General features: G+C 50.5%; 1 protein-coding gene and 1 long non-coding RNA gene across 2 annotated transcripts in view; one reads left to right on the forward strand and one right to left on the reverse strand.

Annotated features, from left to right (window-relative positions):
- Positions 1 to 202: 202 nt before the first annotated feature.
- Positions 203 to 27920, reverse strand: part of SPRING1 (SREBF pathway regulator in golgi 1) — a 179026-nt gene continuing 151308 nt past the window's right edge. The window contains exons 5-6 of the transcript XR_006587605.1: positions 6790 to 6904; positions 203 to 614 (exon numbers count right to left, since the gene is read on the reverse strand). The gene's annotated coding sequence lies outside the window, so the exon portion shown is untranslated. The remainder of the gene's footprint in view (positions 615 to 6789; positions 6905 to 27920) is intronic.
- LOC109493216 lies at positions 23661 to 24094 on the forward strand. Its single transcript, XR_002147323.2, has 2 exons — positions 23661 to 23799; positions 23896 to 24094. It is a non-coding gene; the product is annotated as an uncharacterized LOC109493216 (long non-coding RNA).

The following is a 27920-nucleotide window of genomic DNA, read 5'->3' on the forward strand; positions in this document are numbered from 1 at the left end:
AGAGCCCGACGCGGGGCTCGAACTCACGGACCGCGAGATCGTGACCTGGCTGAAGTCGGATGCTTAACCGACTGCGCCACCCAGGCGCCCCAATGATATCAGAAGTCTTAATGGTGTGAGTTTTCCTAGAGACAGGACATGCTATTCCGAACAGTCACACGACACTAAGTATCTATTCTGCCTAAATCATTTCACCCTCTCAAGAATGCTGGGAGGTTTTATCACCCATGTTTATACTGGAGGCTCCGGGAGCACAAATGATGCCCTCAAGGGCACTCAGCCCGCAAGCGGCAGAGCTGGGACAGCCCCAGACTGGGGTACCTCCCCAGTCCCTGTCCACAGCCACCTGCCGGATTAGGATGGCCCCGTCTGATGAGCCACTCAAAATTGCTTCTCTGAGGTTCTGACGGGGTGTGGGGGGAGGCTGTAGCTGATTGGAAAGAGAGGTGGTGCCATTCTGGCGTGGGCAAGCGAAGCCGGGGGCGTCTGGCATCCTCGGCTGGGACAAACACCCCGTACGCGGCAACAGGGCAGGGGCTGGGCCCTGTCGAGCTGCTGATGTCTTTATGCGGCGGCGGCTGACTCCGCGGTGGCATGCCCGGCGTGCATCGCCCCTGTGACAAATGATAAAGATCTCATTCAGCCTATGAGATCCACTCGAGGAACTGAATGGAGACAATTGAAAAGCCCTGCACACCAGCCACCGAAGCGAAAGCCTGCAGATTAGAATCTCAGCTATTTGGGCTTTTTAATAGAGTCTCCTGGCCTCCTTGCAGGGAACCCGAGTGCTGGAATGCAAGGAAGACCTGCCTGGTTGAGTTCGCGGCATCGAAACAGGAGGACTGTCTGACATTCGGCCCATCCACTTTCATTCTGGAAGGCTAATTATGATTGCTTTCTAATTCTTCGCTGCTTCCCGGGGAAACTCTTAAAGGGACCCCTCTCCCCCTTTGCCACCGGGACGATATTTGCCCTTGCACTTGGGAGTCCCTCCTACTGTCGCCATTGCTACGTTTTAGCAACTCCGCAGAGCCCGACCAGTGCTAGGTAACCAGCTAATTGCAGTTACAACTGACCCCTTGGGTGTGTGAATGAACGTGACAAGTGGCTGGTGACGTGCTCAAATCACTCATTCGCGTCTCCAAGTTTACTATTTGACCGTGCACTTCTAAGTAAAAAGGTCTCACACCAGGTGATTCTGGTTCATAGTGCCTTTGGAAATAATCACAAAATTGGCGAATAGACTTGACAGTCACAGCATAAGCAGGGAGAGGATGTCAGATAAAACCCTACAGAGATCTGACCCACTGCCTTTTACATACTTATGCTCTGGCCACACCAGACCAACTACATTCCGGTCTCTCCTATAAAAAAGCATTTCAAAATCAAAGGGGCTGAGCGAATAAATCATGGTACGTAACTAGAATGGGATGGCCTGTGGGCACTGAAAAGGGACAGGTGCATCTCCCACACCTGGCACTACTCACCTGACTTCTCAACTGCATACCTTTGCACAGGCTGTTCCCTCCACCTACATGCTTTTCCATCTTTCCCCATCCCCCAGCACACACGTGTTTGGGACATGGTAAATGCCCAACAGATGAGCTGGCTCTTACAGCTTTTTCCTCCTCAGGGGTTCGCCAGTAAGCCTGTCAGCCTCCACCCAAGGGGTGGGATTCTGGGGGCAGCTGGAAGTGGGGGGGGGGGAGGTTGATCTTTGCATATTATAAAGGTCTACAGTGAATAGTTAAGTGAAAAAAAAAAGTGGGTTGCAGGCAGTGTGTCTTATGACCCAATTTTTTAGAAAAAGAAAATTCTATATTTACATGTTTGTTTATGCATAGAAAAGTCTGGTACACACTGCATTAACAATGATTACTTCTAGGGAGTCAAGGGTGGTGGGGTAAAGAATGTGAACGGGAACTTTTTGCTTTTTATTTTCTACTTTCTAATGTGTTCATTTTTTTTTTTCCAATGGGCATTGTGTTAATTTTATAATTAAAAATCTAATAAAGATTTTTAAATGTGCTTGGGGAAGAGAACAGCGATGCTTCCAAAATATTTGCAGTTGGCCTTTGTCACAGACACAGCAAGCTGTGAGCTATGTTGGGTGTGTGCATTTTATTTCTCCAACCAGACCATGAGCTCCAAGATGGTGGGCTGGGATCTAATAGCAGAATTGATACAGAAATCACAACGCTAACTCCACCATGTGCTAAGAGCCAAACATGCTATATACATCATCTAGTTAATTTCATTTGCTTGGACATCTTTAAATCTCCTGTAAAGCTCTGGGCAGGACTCAAATGAATATTTTTGCTTGAACAGCGTGGTTGGCAATGCTTCGGGGAAACACACAATTGGGGCTCCCTTGCTTAACTGTGAACACGGCTCTCTGCGAGCAGGGCTTTAAAATGCCTTTCCTAGGGGCTCCTGGGTGGCTCAGTCGGTTAAGCACCGGACTTCGGCTCAGGTCATGATCTCGCAGGTCGTGAGTTTGAGCCCACTGACAGTGTGGAGCCTGCTTGGGATTCTCTCTCTCTCTCTCTCTCTCTCTCTCTCTCTCTGCCTCTCCTCCGTTCATGCACATTCTCCCTCTCTCACTCTCAAAAATAAACAGACATTTAAAAAAAATAAAATAAAATAAAATAAAATGTCTTTCCTAGCAAACGGACGTAAATGGTAGGTAGACAACGGAGAGGACACAAAGCTTTACCTCCAATCCAGGCCAGGATTCTAAAGGCATGAATTCCGCAACACTCTAGACCCCATTTCCCAGAGTGGGTTCTGCGCAACCCCGGTCCCACATGACGCTCTGGGAAAAAGAGTTCTATGATTGGGAAACTGCTACTTACTCCCGACCCTTTTGGAAATTCACATGCCTGTGAGCACATTAAAGACTCTGAAAAGTCCTGCTGTAAAGAAGCAGGTTTAACCCTGTTCAACCCCAAGTTTCCCCAAATCATTTGATCACAGAGTCTGCTGTTTCATGGACAATTCTGGACACGTTTCACGTAATATGTTTCAGAAAATGCTGCCCTAGAATATTCTCAATCAGCTGGCACCAAGAAATGTTTGATCCCACTTGGAGGCAGATCAAGGCACCACCCCAGGCTTGAAATGCCCAGTACTGGGTGCTCCGAGTTCCCCCCAATCTGGTCAGACCTCAAAGACAGCAAAGGCTTTATAGTGTGGATGGAAGCAAGACATCCACCTCCCAGGTGCCAAAGGGGGGTACACCAAGGCTAATTCTTGGTGTGTGGCACAGCTCCACGAGAGCCATGTGAGATCTGGGGTCAGAGAGACCTCGGTTTGAATACCAGTTCTACTATGGAGTTGCTGTGTGACCTTGGGTAAGTCACTGTACCTCTCTGAGCCCGTTTCAACATTTAAAGATGGGGATACAACTCCCTCCCTTGAAGACCCGTTTGACGAGCAGACATACTACAGAGGGGATGCTTGAGAAGGGAGAGCTGCTATGGGTAACCCACCAGTGATTCACCTCCACCACTGCTCTGCTCATCCCTGGAACGGATCTCTTTGCTGCTCCGGGGTTTTGTCCCCCAGACACAAGGAGCGCTCTTGGCACAGGACCTATGTGGCCTGCACAGGCATAAGACTTCCAAGGACACCCCAGGGAACTATAGCAGATGTAATATTCCTTAAACAGAGTGAAAATCTGAACTGGAAAACCTTGGAGGGAAATGTCCTAACTTTTCACGTTGCTATAATAAAACCAAGGTGTCACCACTCTCAAAAGAATCTTGTATTTTTAAAAATAGGGAAGAAGAGTGTGTGTGTGGGGGGGGGGGATCTATTTGCACTGTCTGTGGCAGGAACAGATACAAACATAACCTCTGGAGTAGGCAGCCCTGGGCTGGAGTGTCAGCTCCGTGGTGTCCTCGCTGGGCAACTCTGGGTAAACGACTAAACCTCTCTGCGCTTGCGATTCCTCGCGCGTAAAATGAAGAGAAAGCTGAGCACCGAACTTCGTATTCGTCATGGAAATCCGTGCGACTTGCTGGCAGAGGACCTGGCGTCGAGCCGGTGCCCAGTATCACTACTAAACGACTACTAATAAATTACGACGCGCAGGGTTCTCGGTTCCTTTTGCCGCTAACTTTCCCCTCTCCCGCTCTTCCCCCCCCCCCCCCCCCCCCCCCCCCCGGTCACCGTGTTTCTTTCCCATCCGTGCACAAAGCAAAAAAGCCTGCACGCTGCTCGGCCGCGGCGCGTTTTGCAGGAGCGGGGCCCACGGACGGTTCCCCTCCCGCCGCCCCGCGGGGCGTGCGGACACGCGCGCGCTCCGGGGCCCGGGCCGGGTTCCCCGGGGGGAGGGGCGCCGCTGGAGGAGGCGGGGGGGGGGGGGGAGGGGGTCCCCCCGCAGGCCGGACGCGGCGTCCCCGGGGCGGCCTCGCTGCTCGGCCCCAGCGGGCCCGCCGCGCCGCCGCCGCGCTCGCTGCCTCGTGCATGCCAATTAGGCCCTAATTTGATTTCTGTTCTATCCGCGCGAACCCCATTAAAACCCAATTCTGCTGATTACTAACAGCTTTCTTGCCACGCAACGCCTCTCCTCCCAGGGCTGCTCGGCGCGGCGAGGAGCGGGGCCCCGCCGCCCCCACCCCCAGACTCGCAGAGTCCCCGCGACCCCGCCCCGGATCCCCCAGGCCCCGGCCCGGAGTCTGGGCCCGGGCTCCGCTCCCCAGCCGAGTCACGGGGCCGTCTCTTAGGAAACAATGGGATTGTAGAAAGCTGGGATCGGGCGTCGTGGGGAACACGGAGGTCAGCAAGTCCCGCCTCCCACGCCCAGCAGGAATGCCCTGGACCGGCGACGGTCGGCCCCCCGCCGGTGCCTGCGCTGTTCTCAGCGCCGGGAGCTCCCTCCCTCCGTCAGGGAAGCGCAGTTGGGTTCAAGTTACCGCCCTCTCCGCTGTGTGACCTTAAACAAAGCTCTTGACCTCTCTGGTCCTCAGTAGCCGCATCAGTAAACTAGGGGCGAGGATAACACCGGCCTCCTGGGACTGGACTGTTGGGAGCAACAATCCGAGACACAGGCGAAGCCCAGGAAGACTGCTTGGCGCGTAGTGAGCGCTCAATAAAAGGCGGCTGTGGGAGGTGAGCCCTGCAGCGCCCCCTCCAGGGCGGGGCCAGTGAGGCACTTGCCAAGGTACAACATTTAAAGGGCAGCCAAAAATCTCAGTAATCAAGATAAATCCTACTTTAACACAGTATTTTATACTGAAAAGCCATGCCAAAAAAAAAAAAATTAACGATGGACAAATAATGCAAAATTTAAATAAAGACAAAACTGACATCAGGGTACAGCAAGAGAGATCCTGCAAGAATAGCGCGGAAGCCAGTCCTTCTTTACAACTTTGTTCGCCCTGGATTCTTGGCATTCATTCTGAGTTTAAAAACAATACCGCATTAATTACTATTTATCTTGATCACTGCGCCTTAGGGTGCCCCTTTTACTTTTGCACCCCTACGTCCAGCCCTGGGTAGCAGCCAGAGCCTCAGTTTTCTCACCTGCGACATGGGGCTAAGGATGACCGTTTGTAAGGACGAGTTGAGAATTCATAAGCAGGCAGCATAATTGAAAGCATCTGCTCTAGAATCTGTGCAAATTCAAACCCCTCCTCTGCCACTTACTAGCTGGTGGGGTGGCAGGTCACAACCTCTCTGTGCCTCTGTGTCCTTATTGGGATGACAGGGGCACTAACAGTGTTTAGCCTAGAAAGGCTGCTGGGGGGTTCATTGCAATAACGCTCACAAAGCACATACTTGGCACAAGGCAACAGATCAATTCCTGTTGTTGCTATTATTAGTTGAGAGAATACGCTTGAACTTGACTATCCCTGGCACAGCATGAGCCCTGGGTAAGTGGGAGTAGTGAGCATTATTGGGCCTCGTTTTTGTGAGGTGCCTGGCACACAGTAGGTGCTCAGTTGACTGAAAGTGCCAGAAAGGCAGAGACCACTTTTGACTTGTTCCCCACCATAGCCCCTAAAAGGCTGCACATAGTGGGTCTGCAAATATATTTGCAGAATGAATCACTGGCTAAGTGGCACAAGGCAGCCCATCCCATCTTTGGTTTCTGGAACCACTGGGAACTTTCGTCCTTTCACGGACCCGACATCCTCACCCCCGTATAACAGCAACAATGCTGTTGACCAGATGTGCCCCTCCTGCTGACCCCTCGAGCCCCGTGGAAGGGGCTTCTCCAGCTTCAACTCTCAAAAACCAAACGCGATGACTCCAGAAGCCTTCTTGGCCTTGTAGAGAAAGCTTAAGAAGGAGAGAAACTCACTCCCTCTAGGGCACCTGCAGCCAGCTTCCTGACAGAGCTGTGGACCAGAAGCCCTTTCACCATGAAAATGCCCTTTGTGCTACAAGAATTACAGGAATGCTTTCGGAAGTGTGTTAACCACCGTATTAATAATGGCTGCTTCACTAATTAACTCAGTTGCCTGACTCCTGCAGGCATTTGAGTGGGCACTCTCTGGTCCCTCTGGAACCTTCCCCTAACCTAGCCTCCTGGCCCTGCCTTCTCACCTGCCAGCTCTAGACTCTTCACTTTTAGCAGAGCCACACAAGGTGAGGTTCAAAGCCTGGCCTTGGCTTTTGACCTTGACAACTCCAGGGGTGGCCCTGGCCATTCTGTTTGCTCCTTCAGGTCCCGGTGCTCTCTCTAGACCCCTTTCAGTGCCCTTAAAGTAAGAGGTGGCTGAAGCGACTTTCAAAAAACTTGGAGGCGGGACAAGGCAGAACTGTCCATTCCTCACTCACCGGCCTTGCACTTGTGGCCCACAATTTCCAGTGGCTAGCTGAGGTTAAATAGCCGAGATGCACAGGATCAAAGCCATACTCTCCTCTTGGCATCGAGGTCCAGTCAGCAATGATACTAAAAAAAAAAAAAAAAAAAAAAAAATGCGACACTCAGGACAGCAGAGGCATGACCAGTCAGAAGCGATCCTGGCAGTAGCACAGAAGCAGGATCCCAGAGGCCCCCTCTGCTGGACCAGGGTCCCATCATCCCTTTCGATAGTGGACCATGGAAAGGTCCCTGAGTTCTGGGACAGGAGGGGCCGGCACACCCAAGATGGCAGGTGGCACTTAGCGATTCAGGTCAGCAGCTATCTGCCAACAGCTACGGACAGACGTGTCAGAGTCAGTGTTATCCGTACGATCCCGGTGAGTGTCGGGGCTGCCTCCGAGCGCGGGGGCTGACACTGCTCCCCCACGGGATTCTGAGCCCTCCCGGGATAGGGCTGTGCTGGCCTCTTTGGCGCCTGGCACAGGGCCTCCCCACGGAGCTCACGCGCGGTCCGTGTTTGTTGAAGAGCGAGGGATCAAGGAGCTCTTGGACGTTAATGAGTAAATTGGGGCTGATGACACCCTTCCCGTGAAGGTGCCTGGAGCTTCCTGACTGCTGTCTCTGTCTAATTACCCTGCTGACTTGTCGGCTGCCTTTTTTTTTTTAACAGCTGGAAGTCTGGGGTTGGAGGCTGCATTTGCTTCAGTGTCTCCCACGGAGAACCTGCCTGTGTCATTCAGACATGGCACGAGACGGTCTGCCCCAGTGAATTTGGATAGCGCTGCCCGGGCCATCTTGCACCCAACGGTTGTCTTCCTTCTCCAAATGATCCCGACGTGACATATTCGTTTCCTGGGGCTGAACATTACCACACCTGGTGGCTGAAAACCACAGAAACGGATTCCCTCACAGTCCCCGAGCCCAGAAATCCCAAATCAAAGTGTGGGTAGGGCCGTGTTCCCTCCAAAGGCTCCTGGGAGGATCCTTCTTTGCCTCTTCTGGCTTCCGTAGCTCCCGGTGTTCCTTGGCTTGTGGCCGCATCTCTCCAGTCCCGGCCCCTGTCTTCATGTGTGAAGGTCTCTCAAATCTCTCTCTGCCGAGCTCCTGTCATGGGACCTAGGGATCCACGATGATTTCCTGTAGGCATCCTGAACTTAATTAATTATATCTGCAAAGACCTTATTTCCAAAAAAGATGACATTCACAGGTTCTGGGCATTCTGGGCACCTGTCTTCAGAAAGGTCTGGGTGGCTCAAGACAAATTCGTGTCCTGCACCCCGTATCAGATACGCAGAATGCACTGAGGTGCCCAGTAACCCACACGGGTTTTCATTTCTGGCTCCAGGAAGACTGCTATAAAAAGCAGAGGCTCTATTTTCAATTCCCTGGCCTAATAGCAGCCAGAACACCCGAAGGGACATTTGCACCTTCAGCCCCTCCCTCTTAAAGTTCCCATCCAGGGGCGCCTGGGTGGCTCAGTCGGTTAAGTGCGTTAAGCACCCGACTTCAGCTCAGGTCATTCATGATCTCACGGTCGTGGGTTCAAGCCCTGCATCGGGCCCTGTGCTGACAGCTCAGAGCCTGCAGCCTTCTCGGATTCTGTGTCTCCCTCTCTCTCTGCCCCACCCCCACTCGTGCTCTGTCTCTCTCTTGCTCAAAAATAAACATTAAAAAACTTTTTTTAAAGTTCCCATCCAGATGAAGCTTGGCATAGGAGGAAAAGTTTGAATTCTATGGCAAGAGACCAGGATTCAAGTCCCAGGAGTGTCTTTTAGGCACCACATAGCCTTAGGCAAGCCTCAGTTTCCTCATCTGGAAAATGGGGATGATAATAATATCACAACATTAATAATAATATTACCTGCCCTCTCAGGACCAGTGGTGTGAGAATTGACATCTTTAAAAATGCTAACGTATATGCAGAAATTATGTGTTACAAAAACTGTAGTGTTGAATGGGGCTTACGAGTTACATTGCCTCAGTTTGAATCCCGATTCTGTGTGCCCCTAACCAAGTTCACTGATTTTTCTCTGCCTCTGTCTCCCCATCTTGTCACCCATTACTCCTGATTACTCATAACACATTATAACGAAATTATTTTATTTCTTTAAGTTTATTTATTTATTTTGAAAGACAGAGAGAGCACAAGTAAGGGAGGGCAGAGAGAGACAGAAAGAGAGAATCCCAAGCGGGCTCCATGCTGTCAGCACAGAGCCTGACGTGGGGCTTGAACTCACAAACCTGAGATCATGATCTGAGCCAAAACCAAGAGTTGGACACTTAACCGACTGAGCCTCCCAGGCACCCCTATAATGAAATCATTTTATATAGTAGCTACCAAGGATATATTTATTTATTACTTTTTAATTTTTTATTTGTTTATTTTGAGAGAGAGAGAACACAGGACAGGGGCAGAGAGAGAGGGAGAAAGAGAATCCCAAGCAGGCTCCACAATGTCAGTGCAGAGTCCGACATGGGGCTTGAACTCACGAACCCTGAGATCGTGACCTGACCCAAAGTTGGATGATTAACTGACTGAGCCACCCAGGTGCCCCATAGTTGCTATCAAAGATTTAGATGAGGTGATTGATTTAAAATAAGCATGCAATAAATTGTCACCACCACGATTACTTTGACTCCCCATCCAATGGGGGGGGGGGGAGGAAACAGCAGTGGTGGTGAAGGACAGCAAAATTTGAGGGATCACGGGGGTGACCGTGCATGAGAAAGCTTCTATCACCTGGCGAAGGGAAACCAGGTGTGCGTAGACCAGGGGTTCCCATGGGGGGCGATTCTGCCCTTCCGGAGACATGTGAGCGATGTCTGGAGACACTTTTGGTTGTCACACAGAGTGGAAGGTGCTATCGGCCCCGAGGAGCACCATGGGACAAACCCCAACAGCAATCAGCCGGCCCCAGAGGTCAGTCGTGCCTCAGCTGAGGACCCCTGGGCTAGACAGACCCCTCCTGTTTAGTGTGTGCGCCCTGCAGAGAAGTCCGGGACTGACCCCCGTTCCCATCAGCAAAAGGAAGCCTCTAGTGCGGGCCCAACTACGTGTGGTTTGAGCACTCCGCTCAGACTCCTAGCAGGTGAGACGGACTCCTCCCTAAAGCCTGCTGTGCTCCCCCGATTGCGCCGTGTCCCCCTGCCCCTCCACTGTGCAACTCTGAGAACTGGAACGAGAAGATGCCAAAACTTCAGCGGGACTTTCCTGCCTCGGCGACAGGCTCACCGGGGAACGAGACGTCAGAAGGCGCTCATTTCTGACAGCTCCGTGAAAACCTGCTCAGACAGAAGCCAATCTTTGGAGTCCCTGGATCATGAGACTATTCTCGTGGGCCCCCGGGAGTAGAATCACTCGTGCTGATGGCCTTGCTTGGCCACTGTCCCTGTGCCACGCTGGCGATCCGCTCCAAGTATCCGTCCCCCATAAACGCTTGTCCGAGCAGCTTGCCCAGCGGGGGCTGCGCTGCCGCGGGGGGGGGGCAGAGCACGCGGACTAGCTCCCGGCTGGAAGACACAGTCTTGCGTATCCAGGCATCTAGTCGGTAGCTGGGACCCATTCCTCCTCTGGCAGAGGGGCTGGCCGGCTGGCGTGGTCACTGGGAGATGTGGGGAGTTCCAGCGTCAGCTGGCTCGTGAGATGCATTTTCTGTGTGTGCCATGGGTCCCCTCCCCCCCTCCTCCCATGACACCAAAAGGGGCTGGTTTCAACGGCTGCCATCTTCCCCTGTCCCTGAGCTTTGGAGATGGCTCTCGGGGTAGCATATATGGCTTCCTCCGGAAGAGACGAGGCAGGATGTGACATGACACCCGCTGGATGCAGAGCCTGGGTGCCTGGTTCTACCATCCGTATGGGGTGGGAGTTTGCACACCTTGTGTATTCATTTCCCGAGGTGGCTGTGATGAATTTCCACAGACGGGTGGCTTCACATAACAAAGTGTATTCTCTCCCAATTATGGAGCCTAGATGTCTGAAATCAAGGTGTTCGCGGGCCATGCCTTTGCACTAAAGGCTCCGGGGGGGGGGGGGATCCTTCCTTGACTCTTCCCACTACTGGTGGCCCCGGGCATCCTTCGACTTGTGGGCGCATCCCTCAGATGTCTGCCTCTGTGGTCACCCGTCTTCTGCGTGTGTCTGTGCTCTGCATGGCTAATTCACAGAGATAGGTCTGATCGCATTTAGGGCCTACTTGGGTTACCCAGGATTATCTCCTCCTCTCAAGAGCCTTAACTTAATCCCATCTGCAAAGGCCCTTTTCCCAAATAAGATCACATTCACAGGTTCCAGGGATTTGATGGAGTTATTTTGGGGGCAGGGGGGCATTTTTCGCGAGCCCTGAGTTACCCTCTGGCTCTGAAATTCCCCAGGCGATCCCCAGAGGGTAGACTGCATCTCTCCCAGAGTCTCAAGTGGATGCTTTTCAAAGCACTTTCACAACTGTCATTTTGCTTTGTGTTGCCGACCTCCTAATGAGGCACCCAGAGGGGCTAATGTTAAACCCATCTAATTGATGGAGTAGCTGAGGCCTGGAAACTCCCGACTTGCTCTCTCCTTGGGTTATTCGGCAGATTAGAGCCAGGAGCAAACCTCTTGGTTTCCCCGGGGCCATCCTTCTTCCTTGTAGAACCACTCACCAGGGTGCACGCTTTGTTCTGGAAGCCAAGGAGGGCGATCAGTCGAAGCCTGCCGTACAGATGCAAGCCCACCCAGAATCCCGAACTCACACTCGTTTGTAGGTGCGGGGTTGGGGGAGCTGCATGTGAATTCACTGTGGCCCAGACGGCAGCGGGTTCCCAGGGTCTGGCTACAAGCGGTCAGAGATCTCTTCTTCCCCGCGGGAGTCTTCCTGAGCAGGGGGATTCTCCCCAAACCCAGGAACTGAGAGGCTAGTGGGGACGCTAGCAGAATGAGAAAGATGGGCTTTGCCTCCTAACAAAAAAAGATTTTAATAGTCTTAGGACAGATCAAATTCAGGGATGGTCAGGGGAGGGGGAGGGTCCTTGTTCCTGTCCCTCCCCTGCCTGGGACTTGCAGATCAGGACAAAAAACTGTCCTAGGCCTCAGTTTCCTTGAAGTAACGTTGATCCGACTTGGGGGGTGAAGGGACAGGCAGGGGAGTCGTGCTGGGTAGAACATCCACCCCTGGCTTTGTAATCTAATTCAGCAATGAGGATGAAGAGATAATGACAGCCAAGTGTTTGGAGTTCTTGACAAGGAACATGCAACATTGACACAAGGTATCATTACCTTCATTACTAGTCAGGAAGACGTGGGGGTGCCGGTTAGGAATGGGCGAGGTGAGAGGTGAGTGCACTGCCTTAGGATCCCCGGAGGCCGCGGTGGGTGCCTGGGCTGGAAGTGACCATTATTTATTTATTGTTTTGTTAAGTGCCTGGGCGCCTGTGCTGGCTGTGTGTGTAAAGCAGACGGAGATAAACCACCCTAGATAGCCCCCCCCCGGGGTCAACCCTCTGTAGGTGGGTGGAAGTTAAAAACTCTCCTTTCTCTTCCCGCAAACAAAAACACCTTCCTCGTGGGCCTAACGTGATGCCACAAATGCCCACCATTAGCTCTCGCTCCTTGGGGGTATCCGCTGCTGAAGCTGTGCATCTGGGTGAAGGCATCTCACTGCCCGGGAGGAGGAAGGCAGTCACCACTGGCTCTTGGAATAGCACACTCTCTTTTCACCCAGTCCTCGCCCTTGGTGCAGCAGGAGCCTGGGGACCTCCCTGTGAGCACAGCGTGGGGGGGGGGGGGGAGGGCTTGGCTGCTGGACCCCTGCTGGGTGATCCCTTGGGAAGGGAGGGGTCAGCAAGACTGGAAGGTGAGGAGGGAAAGGTCAATGCAGACAGCCTCCTGCCCCCAGTGGCTTCCAAATTCTTAAATTAAGACACCGCCACCAAGCAAATGTTTAACTAGCGCTCAGAACAGGGAGCACCTTCAAGGGTCAACAGCAGTGTTCCAAGTACCAGGCATACAATGCTTTTTAACCGCGGTGTGGGGTGGGGGGGGGGGTTCACCTGTCTCTCAGACGTCGAGGAGGGACTTCAGGATCCTCTCCTCTGAAAAAGGCACTTTCCTGTGTATGCAGGCGTGCACACACAACACATGCTTTGTATGCAGTTTCTGGGGTCCACCGATCCCTGCAGCCCGCCCCAGGACCCCGGGCAGGGGCACTTCTTTACCACACTCACATCCTGTGCTTTCACTTCCTCAGTCTGCAAGTGCTCACTAAGCCTGGGAGGCAGGTGCAGCACTGCCCGCTTCCTTAGACCCAGAGACAGCACACATCCTCCTCCAGGCCCCGCAGCTTGTGAGGGTCCGAGCTGGGACCAGGACCACCCCCTGCACATCTCCTCCAGTCCTGTGTTGTGCTCCCAGGAACGCCCTCTACAGAGAACACAAGGAGAGTGGGTTCCCTCTGGAGCTGGGCAACGCAGCTGCCCTGGCCACCCCAAGCCTGGGTCTTCTGAAAACCACGTCTTTAGAGCTCATTTATAGGCATATATGCAAAAGGACCAACCGGGTGATAGAGCTAATGAGTCCTGGGGGGATTCAGACAGAGATGTCATTACTGAAGACTTTGATGCCTAAGCTTCCAAATGGGAGAATATTTCTAAATCATCTATTCATCTAACACAGTTCACACGCGGGGCACCTCCCAGGTAAATTTCAGTTCCGTCCCCCGCCCCCGTGAGTAAACCCCAAACTCTTTGCGATGGCCTCTCTGCTCTGGCAGGGCCTGTAACTTGCTTTTCTCCCTCTCGTCGCCTCTTGCCACTCACTTCCTTATCGGTTACGCTCCACCAACCCCGGTCTTCTGCCAGTTCTTCGCGCTTGCCACGCTTTGCCCACCCCAGGGCCTTTGCACTTGCTGCTCCTCCTGCCTCGGAATCTTTTTGCCCCGGCTCTTCCCACGGCTGGCTCGGTCTCAGCTTGAATGTCACTTTCTCAGGGAGCTCTTCTTTGACTTTATCTAAGAATATCCTTCATGATTCTCCAGCCATCTGTTTCTTTCTCCTTAGCACTTAGAACAATCTGTAGCTGTTTCATGTCTTTATTTGCTTACGTACTTATTATCTGTCACTCCTTTGAACATCTAAAGTTCTGTGAAGGGGGGAGCCCTGTTGTCTTTATATCGTCAGCCCCTGGCTTAGAATAAGGGCTCAGTTACTGAAGAATGAATGGCTGCAAAGTATGTTTGGAAGGAGGAGTATTCCTTAGCCACCACTTTACCCCACTTAGTGCAGTAATACAACCGTCACCCGGCTCCAGAGTGGAGTGCGATGCTGCCCTACTCTTGAGCTGCTGGGATGGTGACTTGCCAAGATGGCGGCCTCTGGGGCCACCCAAGAAACCAAGTTGAAAAGATAGAGGTCCCATAACCTCAGCTTTGGGAAGCAAGAAGAAATGCAGTGTGAGGGACAGGTCATGATGCTCCTAACTTAAGACAGTGATCCTGGCTTTAAAAAAAAAAAAGAAAAAGTCCTGCCAATCGGATCCTCTAAGGAAACCATCCCATGGACAGTTTCATGACAAAGTCTGAAGAATAGGCAAGGGCCGCACAGGGGACTTTTGGAAGTCGTATTGCTTTCTTAGGAAAATGCTGCTGGCTTCTGGAACTGCAGTTTAATTAAATTCAGTTGGCTGGATACCTTCAAAGGCTGTTCCAGGTCCTTACCAGCCCTCACAGACACAGACATCTTCCAAGCAAATGTGTGAGTGGGAGAGTGGTGAAGCAATCTCTGGCAAGATAAGGCAGGCATTCTCCAATCAAGGATCGTACCCCCCAGGCGTGCAGGGGGCGGAAAGGGGGGGGGGCAGGAGGCCGAGGGACCTGAGTGCCTAGTCCTTCCTGCACCTACCCTGTCCTGCCTCCCAGGACAATGAAGGGCGAGACAGTGCTTCCTCTGTGGGGGTGGTGCGGGAGCGTATCACGGCTCTCAGAGAAACACCGAAAGGGCCAGACAGACCCACATCACCTGATCTCTCAGACTCTTATCTGATTTCTTCAGATGCAGACTCTCCCAGGGTGACTCACCTCTAACCCAGGGGTGGAGCCTGCCGGCGAGGTTTCTCAGGGTTGATCTCTCAGAGAAGAAAGGTTTGGGGCCCACAGGGGCTGCCGTCGAACTGAACTGGCCTTTGCCACTGACCTTTGCCACGCGCGTACAATGAGCCGAGGACTATACTGCACATGCCCGCCTCCCATCTCATTTGATTGCGTGGACAACGTCTGGGATGGTTTTGTTAAACCCATCTTCCAGATGAGGAAATCGAGGCACAGAAAGGCAACGATCGCTCGCCCAAGATCACTCAGATTGTTAAGTGGCTGGTGGTGTAGGTTGAGATGGTTGAGTTCATGCGTTTGGCGCTATTTATTGATGACCTATCACTATTCATTATCAGGCACTATTTTGGGTGCTAAGCATATGAATAAAAAAAAAAAAACAAACAATCCTCACCCTCAAAGAGTTTAGTCTTTCTTTTACGCTTAAGATTGCATCTTACATATTTGTATGTTTATTTGTCTCTTTCCCTATTAGGCTGCACAGTTTTTATTCATTTATTATTCTTTTTTTAATGTTTATTTATTTTTGAGAGAGAGACAGAGCGCAAGCAGGGGAAGGGCAGAGAGAGAGGGAGACACAGAATCCGAAGCAGGCTCCAGGCTCTGGGCTGCACACTTTTTAAGAACAGGACTCTAGCTTCCAGGACCCCTTGGGCAGCCTGTTGAAGCCTATGGATCCCTTTTCAAAACCACGCTTTTCAGTGCATAAAATACAGCACGTGGGATTGCAAAGGAAACCAATTATACTGTAATACAGATATCACAACATGAAAAGCCAAGTCTGTGAAATAGTAACATATGAGCTTCTTTATTATGTCTGGAGTAACAAAATCTTGCCACTGGTCTATCTACTTCTGCAGTTTCTAAGTTTCAAGGAGCACAAACGATACTTTGCAACAACTGTTAGTGACACGGAAGGCTCCGCATTTGTGTGCGCACGGAAGGCACAGCAACTGATGACACTACCGCGGTTTGTCGCCTGCGTTCCCAATGGAAGAAAATGCCGCCTTTACTTTTTACTGAAAGTAAAAACGGTATTTTTTTTTTCTCTCCCAGCTACACGCACGAACCCCTGAATTCTAGCAACGCACCTACAAGGAATCTGACAATGAATGCCAGGCTTAGGACCCTTATGAATCAGGGGCATTCCGCGCCCCGCCCCGTGTGTGTTGCTGTCCATGAGCACCCGGGGCTGGGAGGGCCGCGGTATCTCGGCTGGGAAGGACGCCTCCCGCCATCGTGGTCCTATCTCGTACTGATTGAGCGCTGGACTGTCCAGGTTCTCCATGTCTTTGGGGAGGGTTCGGTGATGACACGTGGAGATCAAGCCAGAAATAAAGGCAGGAGGGCACAGTGTTCAAGGCCATGGCCCTGGTGGGGGGGGGGGGGGGTGGGAAGGGGGTGGGGGTGGGGGTGGGGACACTGGAGACCAGATTCACATTCAAGTGCCCCACTCGTCCACAATGGGTCAGGACTCAGAGTCCCGCATGTACGATGAGGCCGAAGAATGTGCATAGGTGGGGTCGCTGGGAGGACCCAACGACACAGAGGCATGGAAAGTGAAGGTATAGTGCCTGCGCATGGAAAGCGCTCATTAAAAGATAACTGTCGAAGTGCCACCTTGCACCTTCACTGCTTATCTGGAGCCTCTCTCCAAAGCCCACGGAGTACAGCAGACAGCATGTGAGTCAAAGCTCTCCAGACTACTGTTTCTCCATCACACTTGGGATCCCGCTCCAGAATGTGGCTGGGCACAGCCGGGAGAATCTCCCCGTGGGAGCCTCGGAAAGTTTTTCTCTCCTCCCCCCACCCCCCAACCGGCCCAGCCCAAGCTGAAGAATTTGGCAGTAAATGCTTAACCATTGGCTGGATGGCTTTTCTTTTCTTTTCTTTTCTTTTCTTTTCTTTTCTTTTCTTTTCTTTTCTTTTCTTTTCTTTTTCTTTTTCTTTTCTTTTTTTTAATTGTCCTCCAAAGCTGGAGTTGCTGAGTGAATCGTTAAGGGAGCAAATTCCAAGAGCGTGAGTTTCTCTTGTTTCCCAGGACAGGTTTGGGCCAAGACAAACCCCAGTGATGCCAACAGCAGTTGCTGGAACAGTGCAGCTTGAAGCTGACTTCTCGGCAAGTCTTTTGGGGCTCTGTTTGAACGGTTCTCCTCTCTCCTTCCACCCGGTGATTAAAGGAACCACATATAACTTTCTCCTTATGTCTCTTTCCCCTTCCTCCCCCCATGTGCCCCCTTGGAAAGGCTCTGCAGAGTCCCTCCGTGTTTCTCAAAGAGCCCCGGAGCTGCGGCCTCTTGATTTATGTCCCCTTGGCAATGCGAGGTTGAAATGGCCTGAGAATACTGAATAACTGGAAACGAGCAATGGAGAAGGGTGGGGCCAGTGGGAGGGTCTGATGGTGGCTTATGCTTAGCCCTCCCCCACCAGACCAGAGCGGTCGGTGGACCCCAGAATCTGAGTGCCAAAGGAGAATCAAACCAAGTCACTGGAGCTTGAAAAAGAAGTCAAGGTTGTCCAGAGAAACTTACAAAATCGACCATTGCCGGGTGCTGGGTCACTCCTTGGGTTTTCTCCTTCCACAGAGCCTTTCTCCTGTTCACTCTGGGTTCAACATGTACCCCGAGGGGAAATAACAGAAATTTGAATCCCTTGGTCCCACTCCTTGCAGGAGCTCTCTATCAGTTGAGTTGAATACTTGTGTAAAAGAAGTTGGGGGTCGAATTTTTTGAGTTTGGTCCTGCTATAGATCTTGCCTGAGCTGTAAGCATGACTTTCATCCCCCATACAAGGTTGTTTCTGGTTCCCGAATTAGATCTGGAGTGATCTGAGGGCAGGAACTATTCTTCCCACCTTCTCTCCCATCCTTCTCCCCCTTCCACAAATATTTATTGATCACCTACTAGAGGCCATCGTCGTCTCTTCTTGGCCTCCACACTAACACCGGGCTTGTGTGTATTCTGCTAGGTGCTGGATGAACAGATGAATGAAAGACAGTTTTAGGTGGGACTCCAAAAACTAAGTCAGGATCTTCAGTTTTCCTAGAAGGTTGGACGTGTGGTTAACATCTCAGAAATGGGATCCCAAGGGCACCTAGGTGGCTCAGTTCATTGAGGGTCTGACTCCTGACTGCAGCTCAGGTCATGATCCAACGTTGTGGGATCGAGCCCTGTGTTGGGCTTGATGCTGAATGTGGAGCTTGCTTGGGATTCTCTCTCTCTCTCTCTCTCTCTCTCTCTCTCCCTCTGCCCCCTCCCCTGCTTGCATGTGTTCTCTCTCTCTCTCTCAAATTAAAAGATGAAAGAAAGAAAAGAAAAGGAAAGGAAAGGAAAGAAAGAAAGAAAGAAAGAAAGAAAGAAAGAAAAGAGAAGGAAGGAAAGAAAAAAGAAAAAAGAAAAAAGAAAAGAAAGAGAAGGAAGGAAAGAAAAAAGAAAGAAAGAAAAGAAAGAAAGAAAGAAAGAAAGAGAAAGAAAGAAAGAAAGAAAGAAAGAAAGAAAGAAAGAAAGAAAAGAGAAGGAAGGAAAGAAAAAAAGAAAAGAAAAGAAAAGAAAGAGAAAGAGAAGAGAAGGAAGGAAAGAAAAAAGAAAGAAAAGAAAAGAAAAGAAAAGAAAAGAAAAGAAAAGAAAAGAAAAGAAAAGAAAAGAAAAGAAAAGAAAAAGGATCCTGAGCGACAGAGAGGTGGGCCAGGACTGGAACTAGGAATAACGATCCCTGGTTGCCATAGGGGCACTTGTACCCCAATGTTTATAGCAGCACTCTCAACAATAGCCAAATTATGGAAAGAGCCTAAATGTCCATCAACTGACGAATGGATAAAGAAATTGTGGTTTATATACACAATGGAGTACTACGTGGCAATGAGAAAGAATGAAATATGGCCCTTTGTAGCAACGTGGATGGAACTGGAGAGCGTTATGCTAAGTGAAATAAGCCATACAGAGAAAGACAGATACCCTATGTTTTCACTCTTATGTGGATCCTGAGAAACTTAACAGGAACCCATGGGGGAGGGGAAGGAAAAAAAAAAAAAAAAAAAAGAGAGGTTAGAGTGGGAGAGAGCCAAAGCATAAGAGACTCTTAAAAAAATGAGAACAAATTGAGGGCTGATGGGGGGTGGGAGGGAGGGGAGGGTGGGTGATGGGTATTGAAGAGGGCATCTTTTGGGATGAGCACTGGGTGTTGTATGGAAACCAATTGGACAATAAATTTCATATATTAAAAAAAAAAAAAAGGATCCCTGGTTGCCAGTTCCAACTGGGCCGCCATCTTTCTGTATGGGTCTGGGAACAATCTGTCTAACTATTTGTGTTGCAGCTGTCCTATCTGTAATGAAAGCAATCTCAAGACTTCTTTCATAGATTTAGAGTTCTGTAATTCTCTCAAACCTTTACCCCCAGATCCAGTGAAATCAGACCCTTCCACAACAGAATTAGGGGACCACCAGATTCGCTCCCAGTGAATCTACTTCTTGGACCGATTGGAACTTCCAGTGCCTTTTCTTGTTCCAGAATCTATAGTGTCTCCCAGTTGCCTGTCACAGCCAGTGTACTCTCCTCTCCTTGGCTCTCAAAAGATAAACAGTCTGTCCACAACCCACAAATCTTCCATATGTCTCAGCACTCAACATGTGGAATCCCTGAGTCCAGTCGGGCTGTTTTCCTCCCTGACCCTGATCTGCCCCGTGGCCTTTACTTCTGTGCCCTTCCTGTTCCATTTCTGACTTCTAAATCTTAGCAATTTCATAGAGTCTCTAATAAAACCAACCAAATTTGGGGCACCTTGGGTGGCTTAGTTGGTTCAGCGTCTGACTCTTAGTTTTGGCTCAGGTCATGATCTTGTGGTTCCTGAGTTCCTGTCTTGAATCGGTATCCACACTGACAGTGCAGAGCCTGCTTGGGATTCTCTCTCTCTCCTCCTCTCTCTGCCCCTCCCCACTCTCTCTCTCAAAATAAATAAATAAACTTGAAAAAAAAAAATAAAGTCAACCAAATTTAAGTGGATTTTGAATAATAGGTCACCCCAAAACAAGAACTTACTACAGGAAAGAAAAAATTGCTCATAATTCCACATCGAAAGCCAAACCCTGTGGACACCTTGGTTTACTCCCTTCAGCCTTTTTTTTTTTTCTTTTTAAATCTGAGCAAGGTTTTAGGAGATGAACCACCAGACTTGACTTATCGATCGCCTACAGTTGACTGACTGTGGGGGTTGCATTTAATCTTTCACCATAGTCTACGTGTTGTGAGGAACATCCTGTCACTGAGCCATTTTACATGTCTTTAATTATTTCCTTGAGCTAAATTCCTAACAGTAGAATCACTGGGATGAAAGGCCTTTTGATGATGGGGGGGGGGTGGGGGTGGGGGTGGATGAAGAGAAACCATGTTGAGATCCAAATCCTTCTGTGAGTCGAGGAGCTTGCTGAGTGAGAAAGTGACAACCCGCATCTTTTTCTTTGGGGATCGACCAGTTTTACGGGCATCCTGGCACCCTTGCTTTCCTCCCTACTAATGTTCTGGCCCGACACCAAGCTTCTGAGACCTCTAGGATAGGTTCTCTAAAGGCAGTATGCGCAAGAAAAATAAATAAATAAATAAATAAATAAATAAATAAATAAATAAATAAGCAAGCAAGCAAGCAAGCAAGCAAGCTGCCCGTGTATCTCTAGCTGGGACCGAGGATTCCAGAGCTAAGTCTCTCCTGATTCTCCTCCACCCGGTTCCACCCCCCCTCCTCGGTTGATGGAACTATGCACTTGGGCATATGTGATTGACTGTGGTATTAAGAAAATATGTATGACACAATGTTTTTTAGCTTTTTCCAAAGATATTTATATCACACAAATGGCATGTTGGGTCTTTTTTTTTTCCTCCTCTCAACCACTAAGACTGAATAAATCAATTGTCCTAATCAAGCTAATGGAGAGGATGTGGACTGGAAAGGTAGGTGGGAGGGGGCTCTTTGCCTCAGCCTGCTGCCTCTTGTCGGGGGGGCGGGTGCTGGCAAAGCCGCTTTCAGGTCTCTGGGCCTCTGTTTCCCTGTCTTGGAGATGGGCATGGGGTTATCTGACCGCTCGTGACTTCACAGGCTAACAAGAGCATCGGAAGCAGTTGGAGTTCCTTGGAAGAAAGTAGCTGCATGAATTTTTAATCCTCAATTTTCAGCTCTTTGGAGCTGTGTGTAGGAGCAGAGCTGTAAACACAGAGAACTTACCACTACATTCTAGTTTGTAAGGTTTTGTGTGTGTGTGTGTGTGTGTGTGTGTGTGTGTGTGTGTTTGTCTCGCACAATCCCACAGATCTGACCTTACGAACGACTCAGAATGTGGGGGGAAATGCAGTTTGTTGTGGTCGTTGTTATTACATAAAAATTAATGGCTTGGCAAACACAGGGATCACCCCGTCACGCTGAGGTCATGTTTACACCAAGTCAATATATTTCAAGTTCCTAAACCTTCAGCAGCACTACAGGGCAGAACTGAACACAATTCCCAAGCAAGACTCAGAACCCCGTGCCAGAGTCGCTGTGGCTCCGAAGGGAGACGTTACTGTGTGCTCTTCCTGTAGCCAGAACCCCATCAGTCTCCAGATGCCTTATGGACAAAGCAGGGTTTTTCAGTCCCTGACTTACAGAGGCCTGCTTACTCACTGAAGAGTGAAAAACAGAAAAGAGAAACTCATAAGGACATAGGACCCAAGCTCAGATCCCATTCATTGTTCATCCTTCCACTCACCATATATTTACTGAGCAACCTAGAATATCCGAGGGACCGTGCTAAGTGCTGGGGAAGAACTGGACGGCAAAGGCAGAACTGTCCCGGTCTGGGGAGAGGTTGTGGTCAAGCCGAGAAGATGGACGTTGACCGGTAAACACACAAGGAGATGCAAAATTACACCTGAATGGGGGACAACAAACGGAAGGCTGTGTCCTCAGAGGGGAGTCAGATCTAGCCTTGGAGATAAGGGAAGGCAGAAGTCACCCGCATATGCAAAGGCCCCTCTTCAGAGACGGTGGCACCTTTGAGGGTATGATGGGCCAGAGCTGAAAAGTGAGGGAAGAGACCTAAAAGATGGAGTGAGGCATACCCACTGGGATGGGAGGAAGAAAAAAAATAAAATAAAAAAAGGAAAACAGCAAGAGCCGGCAAGAAATTGGAAAAACTGGAGCCCCAGTGCTCTGCTAGTGAAGAATGCAAAATGGCGCGGTTGCATGTAAAATGGAAAACAGTCTGGCATTTACTCGACAGGTTAAACAGAATTACCGCACGACCCGGCATTTCCATTCCGAAGTGTATACCCCCTGAAATTAGAAGCAGATGTTCAAACAAGAACTGGTACACAAATTTCAGAGCGGCACCATTCGTAAGAGCCAAGGGTTGGAAACAACCCTGACGTTCACCAGCGGATAAACAAAAGGTGATATACGCATGCAATGGAACAGTCTTCAACCACACACACAAGGATGAAGCACTGAGAACATGGTGCTGAGGGAAAGAGTAAGTCATAAAAAGCCACAGATGGTAGGGTTCTGTTTATATGAAATGTCCAGGATAAGCAAATCCATAGAGACAGAAAGCAGATCGGTGCCCAGAGATGGGGCAGAATGGGGTGCAGGGGAGGGGGGAGGGGAGGCAGAATGGGGGGTGACCCCTAGCGGGTAAGGAGTTTTGGTTTGGGGTGATGAAAATGTTCTGGAGTAAATAGTTCTGACGGATGTACAACAATATGGATCTATTTAATGTCACTGAGTCACACACTTCAGAATGGTTAAGAGGTAAATTTTATGTTATGTGTATTTAATAATAATAATAATAATAATAATAATAATAATATGGAGCTAGGGAGGGAGGGCCAGCCAGCTGGTGAGGGAGCTGGATAATGTGTTAATACTGAGGACAATCAATAGACCATCCTGGCTGCAGGTGGGGAAGGAATGGAAGTGAGCAACACGTGGCGGGGAGGTGGGGGGGGGCAGTGGTCCTGGAGAGAGATGATTTGGACCGGGGGCACAGTGCTGGTGGAGAAGAGTGGGCAGATCCGAGTGATATATAGCAAGAGCGTTATTGAGGGCACGCCAAATAGACCTACTCTGTCCCCTCATATACATTTGTGCACTTGTTCATGGAGCTTGGAGGAAAGTATGTGTCCTCGCAGGGATGCTGGGAAGCATGCGCGAAGAAGACCCTTGGATTCAATTTTTTATTCTTCTCGCTGCCAGACCTGGAGCAAAGAACTTCATGTCTTTGTGTTTCAGGTTTTCCCCCTGTAAAATCAGGACCCTAAGGCCTACATTGTAGATCGTTGTGTAGAGACGGGAAGGGATAAGCATATACAGCACCTGCCCTAGCTAATCTTCTGGAATTCTTGGGAGACCCACATGAGCTGCTAACCTTTCCAAGAACACAGATCACCTAGGGAAGCAGCGCACACTGCTGGGGCTGAAGTCACAGTTTGGGGAGGCAGGTCCCTTGAAGAGATTCTCCAAAAGCGGTGATTTTATAATCTCAAAGGTAATAGATTACAGTTGTTAAGGCTATGATAAAAAGGCAGAGGACTCTAGGAAACGGCGGCGTAGCGTAGATGAAAAGCAAAGTCCCCCCAGAACGTTACCGGCTTTCTTCTGCCCTTGCCCCGCCCCCTGCAGAGCAGCCCCGCCCCCAGCTAAGCCCCACCCGGACCCCGCCCCCGATGTTAGCGCGGGCTACGCCCCCTCAACTCCCAGCTCCCTAGGTTGGAGGCTCCCACCTGCGCGAAGCATTTGGTACCCAGGTGGGAATGGAGGGCATTTGATGGGCGGAGATGGGAGGGCTGGAAATTGACAGGGTGAGAACTGGGGAGACTAATCCCTCCCCCTCCGGTCCCCGCTCTTCACTCACCCCCTGGTTGAGGGCCTGGGCCTTTGCATAATGTAAGTACTTATTTAATGCAAGCCCCAGCTCCAGAGTTCTTCATTTGTCTTTCTGTCCTTCACATGCCAATGTGCTTCCGCCTCTTGTCTGTCTAGGTTGACGCGCCTGGAGAGGAGGGTGCTTCCCAACGGCTCCTGTTCGACCCCCAACCCCGGGCCAAGGGCACGGAGAGAAGCTGGGGCGGGGGACCAGCGGGAGGAGAGAGAGCACACCATATGACAGGCTTCTGGAAACAGATCCCATGCCAACTTGGATTCTGTCCTTCTCTCCAATAAAAGGAACTTTTCGCTTGTGTGTGTGTGTGTGTGTGTGTGTGTGTGTGTGTGTGTGTGTGTGTGTTTCAAACACCCTCTAAAATTTTTTATTTAAAGAGACTGGTTCCTAGCCATCTGATTGGAGACATCGCAGTGCAGAAGCGAAGCTGAGTCCGGCGCGTGCTGGCGCGCGCGCGCGCGCGCGCGCGCGCACACACACACACACACACACACACACACACACACACACACCCCTCCTCCCGAGGTTTTCCCGAATGTATCTACTCCGGTTACAACTAGACGCGGCCCCTCCCCCACCTCGCCTTTCCCCTTCCTCCCTCGATCTTGGGAGGAGCATTCTCTGTGTCTTCCCAAGTCCCCGAGGGGGACCTTCTATGGTGGAGTGGGGGTGGAGGGTCCTACGACGAAGACCAGAAAGAACAAATTAGATAATCAAAAGAATTATAGTAATTGCTTTCACTTTCCCCGAGCCCGCTCTGCGGATGCTCTCCCCCGCCCCTTCCCTGGCTTTCTGTCTGTCGGGAATACTCGGTCTTTCCGATCCCCACCCCTCCCCCAGACTCCTCCTCTCCTCTCCCCTCGCTCGCGCGTTCCCTCTCTTCCTCCGTTTTCTGGTGTGCTGGAACGTTCAGCGGAATATGATGAATGATCACCTGTCACGGCTTGTTTATTATAATGCAGGCAATCAATTACACATCCCCAACGCTGGCCGGCCCGCAGGAAATTTATATGCTCAGCACAAACCAATGTGAAAATGGAATCTCATTTGCCAAATGTCTTTCTCCCCGTACAGCGCGATGATTACAGTCTGTGTTTGTTTCAACAGTCGCGTACAACTGACAGTGCCATCATTTACTGCCTGGCTCAGGTCACGTTACTCTAAGGCTTTATTTATTGTGTTACGATGGCCAGCACAGGAAAAGGACAAGGGTGTCTGTCAGGGATGCCACCATGTTAAAAAGTGGGCGGGCCGGGCCGGGTTCCCGGCGGCGGGCGACACTGCAGTCTCAGCCCCTGCCCTGGGCTCTGCCTCCCCAGGCCTGCTCCCCCAGCATCCTTCAGCGGGGGCTTCTGGGCCCCCTGGGGGGAGGCAGCTCTGGGTGTCAGACGCTCCACAGGTTCCGGGGCTCAGATCCGAGGGACCAGCGTTGGAATTCCGGGTCTGCTACCGCCTAAGTTGTGTGTGGCCCGGGATTCACCCTCCTTATCTGGAAAATGGGAGTTTTAATACCCTTCCTGGCAGAAACATTGTGATGTCTGAGATATCAGAGGTGTGGATAAATGTTAGTGCTGGTGACTTCAGATCCGGCTCTGGCCGCCTAAGGCCCACCCATCCGGAGGCAGGGAGGAGAGGTCCCATTAGAAGAGAGATGTGTTGGAATTCATGCCCTGTGTTAAAATCTCTCAGTCCTCTTCTTTCTGAGACTCGGCTGTCTCAAGATCTTAAGTTTCCCTTCCGGGTGGAGTTTTGCACTTTTGTTTCCTCTGAGGGGGACACATAGTGTGGTTTGGGGAAAATAAAATGATCACTTTTGCTCTACTTCCGTCGCTATCATTGTAAAAGTACGCATGCCAATCCCAGCCCGGCCAGCTGTGTGACCTCAGGCAGGCTGGTCCCTTCACCTCTCCGAGCCTTGCATTCCTGCCTTGCGAAGTGAAGAGTAACTTCTCAACTATTCGCCCCGGTCTTGCTGGCAGGGATCCAGAGTGTCCATGGGTGTAGACGGGGTCGTGCAACCTGGAGCATGCGCTGGTCACCTCTTCCCATGGGGAGTTCTGGTTGGTCTTAGAGGTTTTGCTGCATAAAGGGTTGACCCAAATTTGTAGCACTCGCAGTACGCCACATAAAGTAGGAGATCAGTAATGAGGGACAGGCAGGGTCTCACAGGTGTCTTCAACTGCTCTCGTGTTGTATCGTTCTTTATTATTTTGTGTATTCATTTAATGGCTGTTCCCAGCATATAGTTTCTATTTGGCACATCCTAAAGGAATCAGTAAATGTTCGTGGCGTTAATGGATGGATGGATGGATGGATGGATGGATGGATGGATGGATGGCTACTTAAATAAATTCATCACGAGGAAAGAAGGAAATTCATCACGGGCAAAGAAATAAATTCATCACTGTTGTGAAAGGGATGGGCCCTGGTGAAGGAATAGTTCCCACTCCTGATCTCACGGAATCAGGCTATTCTACACATGCCCAGCCTTGTGTGGGTGCCCAGCGTGATACATACTACACGTATTCAGACAATGCCCACTGGTGACAGATCACACGCACGTCCTTCTGGCTGCTCCTACTCACCCCTCACACCAACATCCCCTGGACAAACTTCCCACCATCCTTGCATCCCACGTTGCCTTGAAATCTCCGTGCTTCCCTAAATGATGGGCTCCTCATGGACAGGCAGCTAGACCTCATCCCCAAAATGCCTAGCAAGGTGGCTGCTGGAAACAGATGCTTTTCAGTCAATCAGTAAAGATGATCTTTTCTATACGCTGATGTATGGAATACGACTTAGAATTCCATTAAACCAGGCCGAGTCAGGGGAAAAAATGATGCAGGTTCGTATTTAAAAAGCAAAAAAATTAACAGCTGCCTCATATATTTCGGTCAAGTGCTTTGGATTTGTAGAAGGGATTTCTTTCTATAAATATAATTATTAGTCGCCATGATTATAGTAATAACGGGGGCGGGGGTGGCACAGAGCTCTGCCTGCCCAGCAGGGTGGGCTCTCGGTAGAGCTGGGTATTCCCTCTGCTGACTTGCTTCACTAGTTGACTAACAGACCTTATTCCCTGGCCGAGCCGATTCATATGCGACCAATCAAGTACTGTGGGATCCTGGGGGAAAAGCAGCCTGTGTTTGCTGCTGCTTTGACAGTTGAGGCTCCAAGAGGGGCTGGCAAACAATGGGAAATGAAACATTTGAGTGGTTGCAAAAAATTCCGTGGGAAATCCCCCCTGGTGATATTTATGTGCCATGGCTGTGACAAGGGGGGCTGGGGGCTTTCGATTTCAAGGGTTCTTGAGCAGACCACAATGGTGTTCTGAGACGGCATTCCCCGGGAACAGCTCTCCGGAGCCACAGAAGGCCAGTCTGTCTGTCCAGGGAATACTGGGCCACATGCATGATGTTGGTTATGAACTGCAGTGGATTGCCAGGAGCTCACCCACAGCTGTGGGGCTCAGGCCTCTGAACCTGAACCTTCTGCTGTAAAACAAATTCAGCTTAACTGCTCCCCTAGATTTTCCCTAGCCTCAAGAGCCTGGGGGCTTATATAACTGGGGGCTGCCCTCAGGCTCAGCCCCGCCTCCCGAATTGTGGGAACCTTAGCCCCCTGCAGACCACTCCCATCTAATTGAAAAAGCCAAAATCAGGGCCTCATGCACTCCCCATGGCATTTTTTCCGGGTAATGTGTGACCTTCTTCATCCCCATTTGTAATGGACATTTATTTGTCTGTTGCTCCCCCCACTCCCACCCTTATTAAGAGAATAAAGTGGACTGATATTAACCAGTCTTTGCTTTGCTGTCCCTAGAACTGAGACATATTGAAGACTGCCCACTGTTGCTAATGTCCTGCTGCTGCTGTGATATATGTGTTTATAGATCAGCTTAAAGGTGAGGTTTATAGCTTCTTAGAAACACTTAGGGGGTAAGAAAACCGAAACTTCTGGGGATAAATAACTTGCCTGTGGGTATCGGTTGGTCCTGAGGTTTCAGTTGCAAAATGACAAGCTCCTATCTAAAATGGACTTAAGCCAGATCCAAGGTGTATTGGATTGTTTAACTGAGAAGAGTTTTATTAGCTTCAGGCACGGCTGGATCTAGGCCCTCAGTGAA

This window comes from Felis catus, chromosome D3 (genome assembly GCF_018350175.1).
Source record: "Felis catus isolate Fca126 chromosome D3, F.catus_Fca126_mat1.0, whole genome shotgun sequence".
NCBI lineage: Eukaryota > Metazoa > Chordata > Mammalia > Carnivora > Felidae > Felis > Felis catus.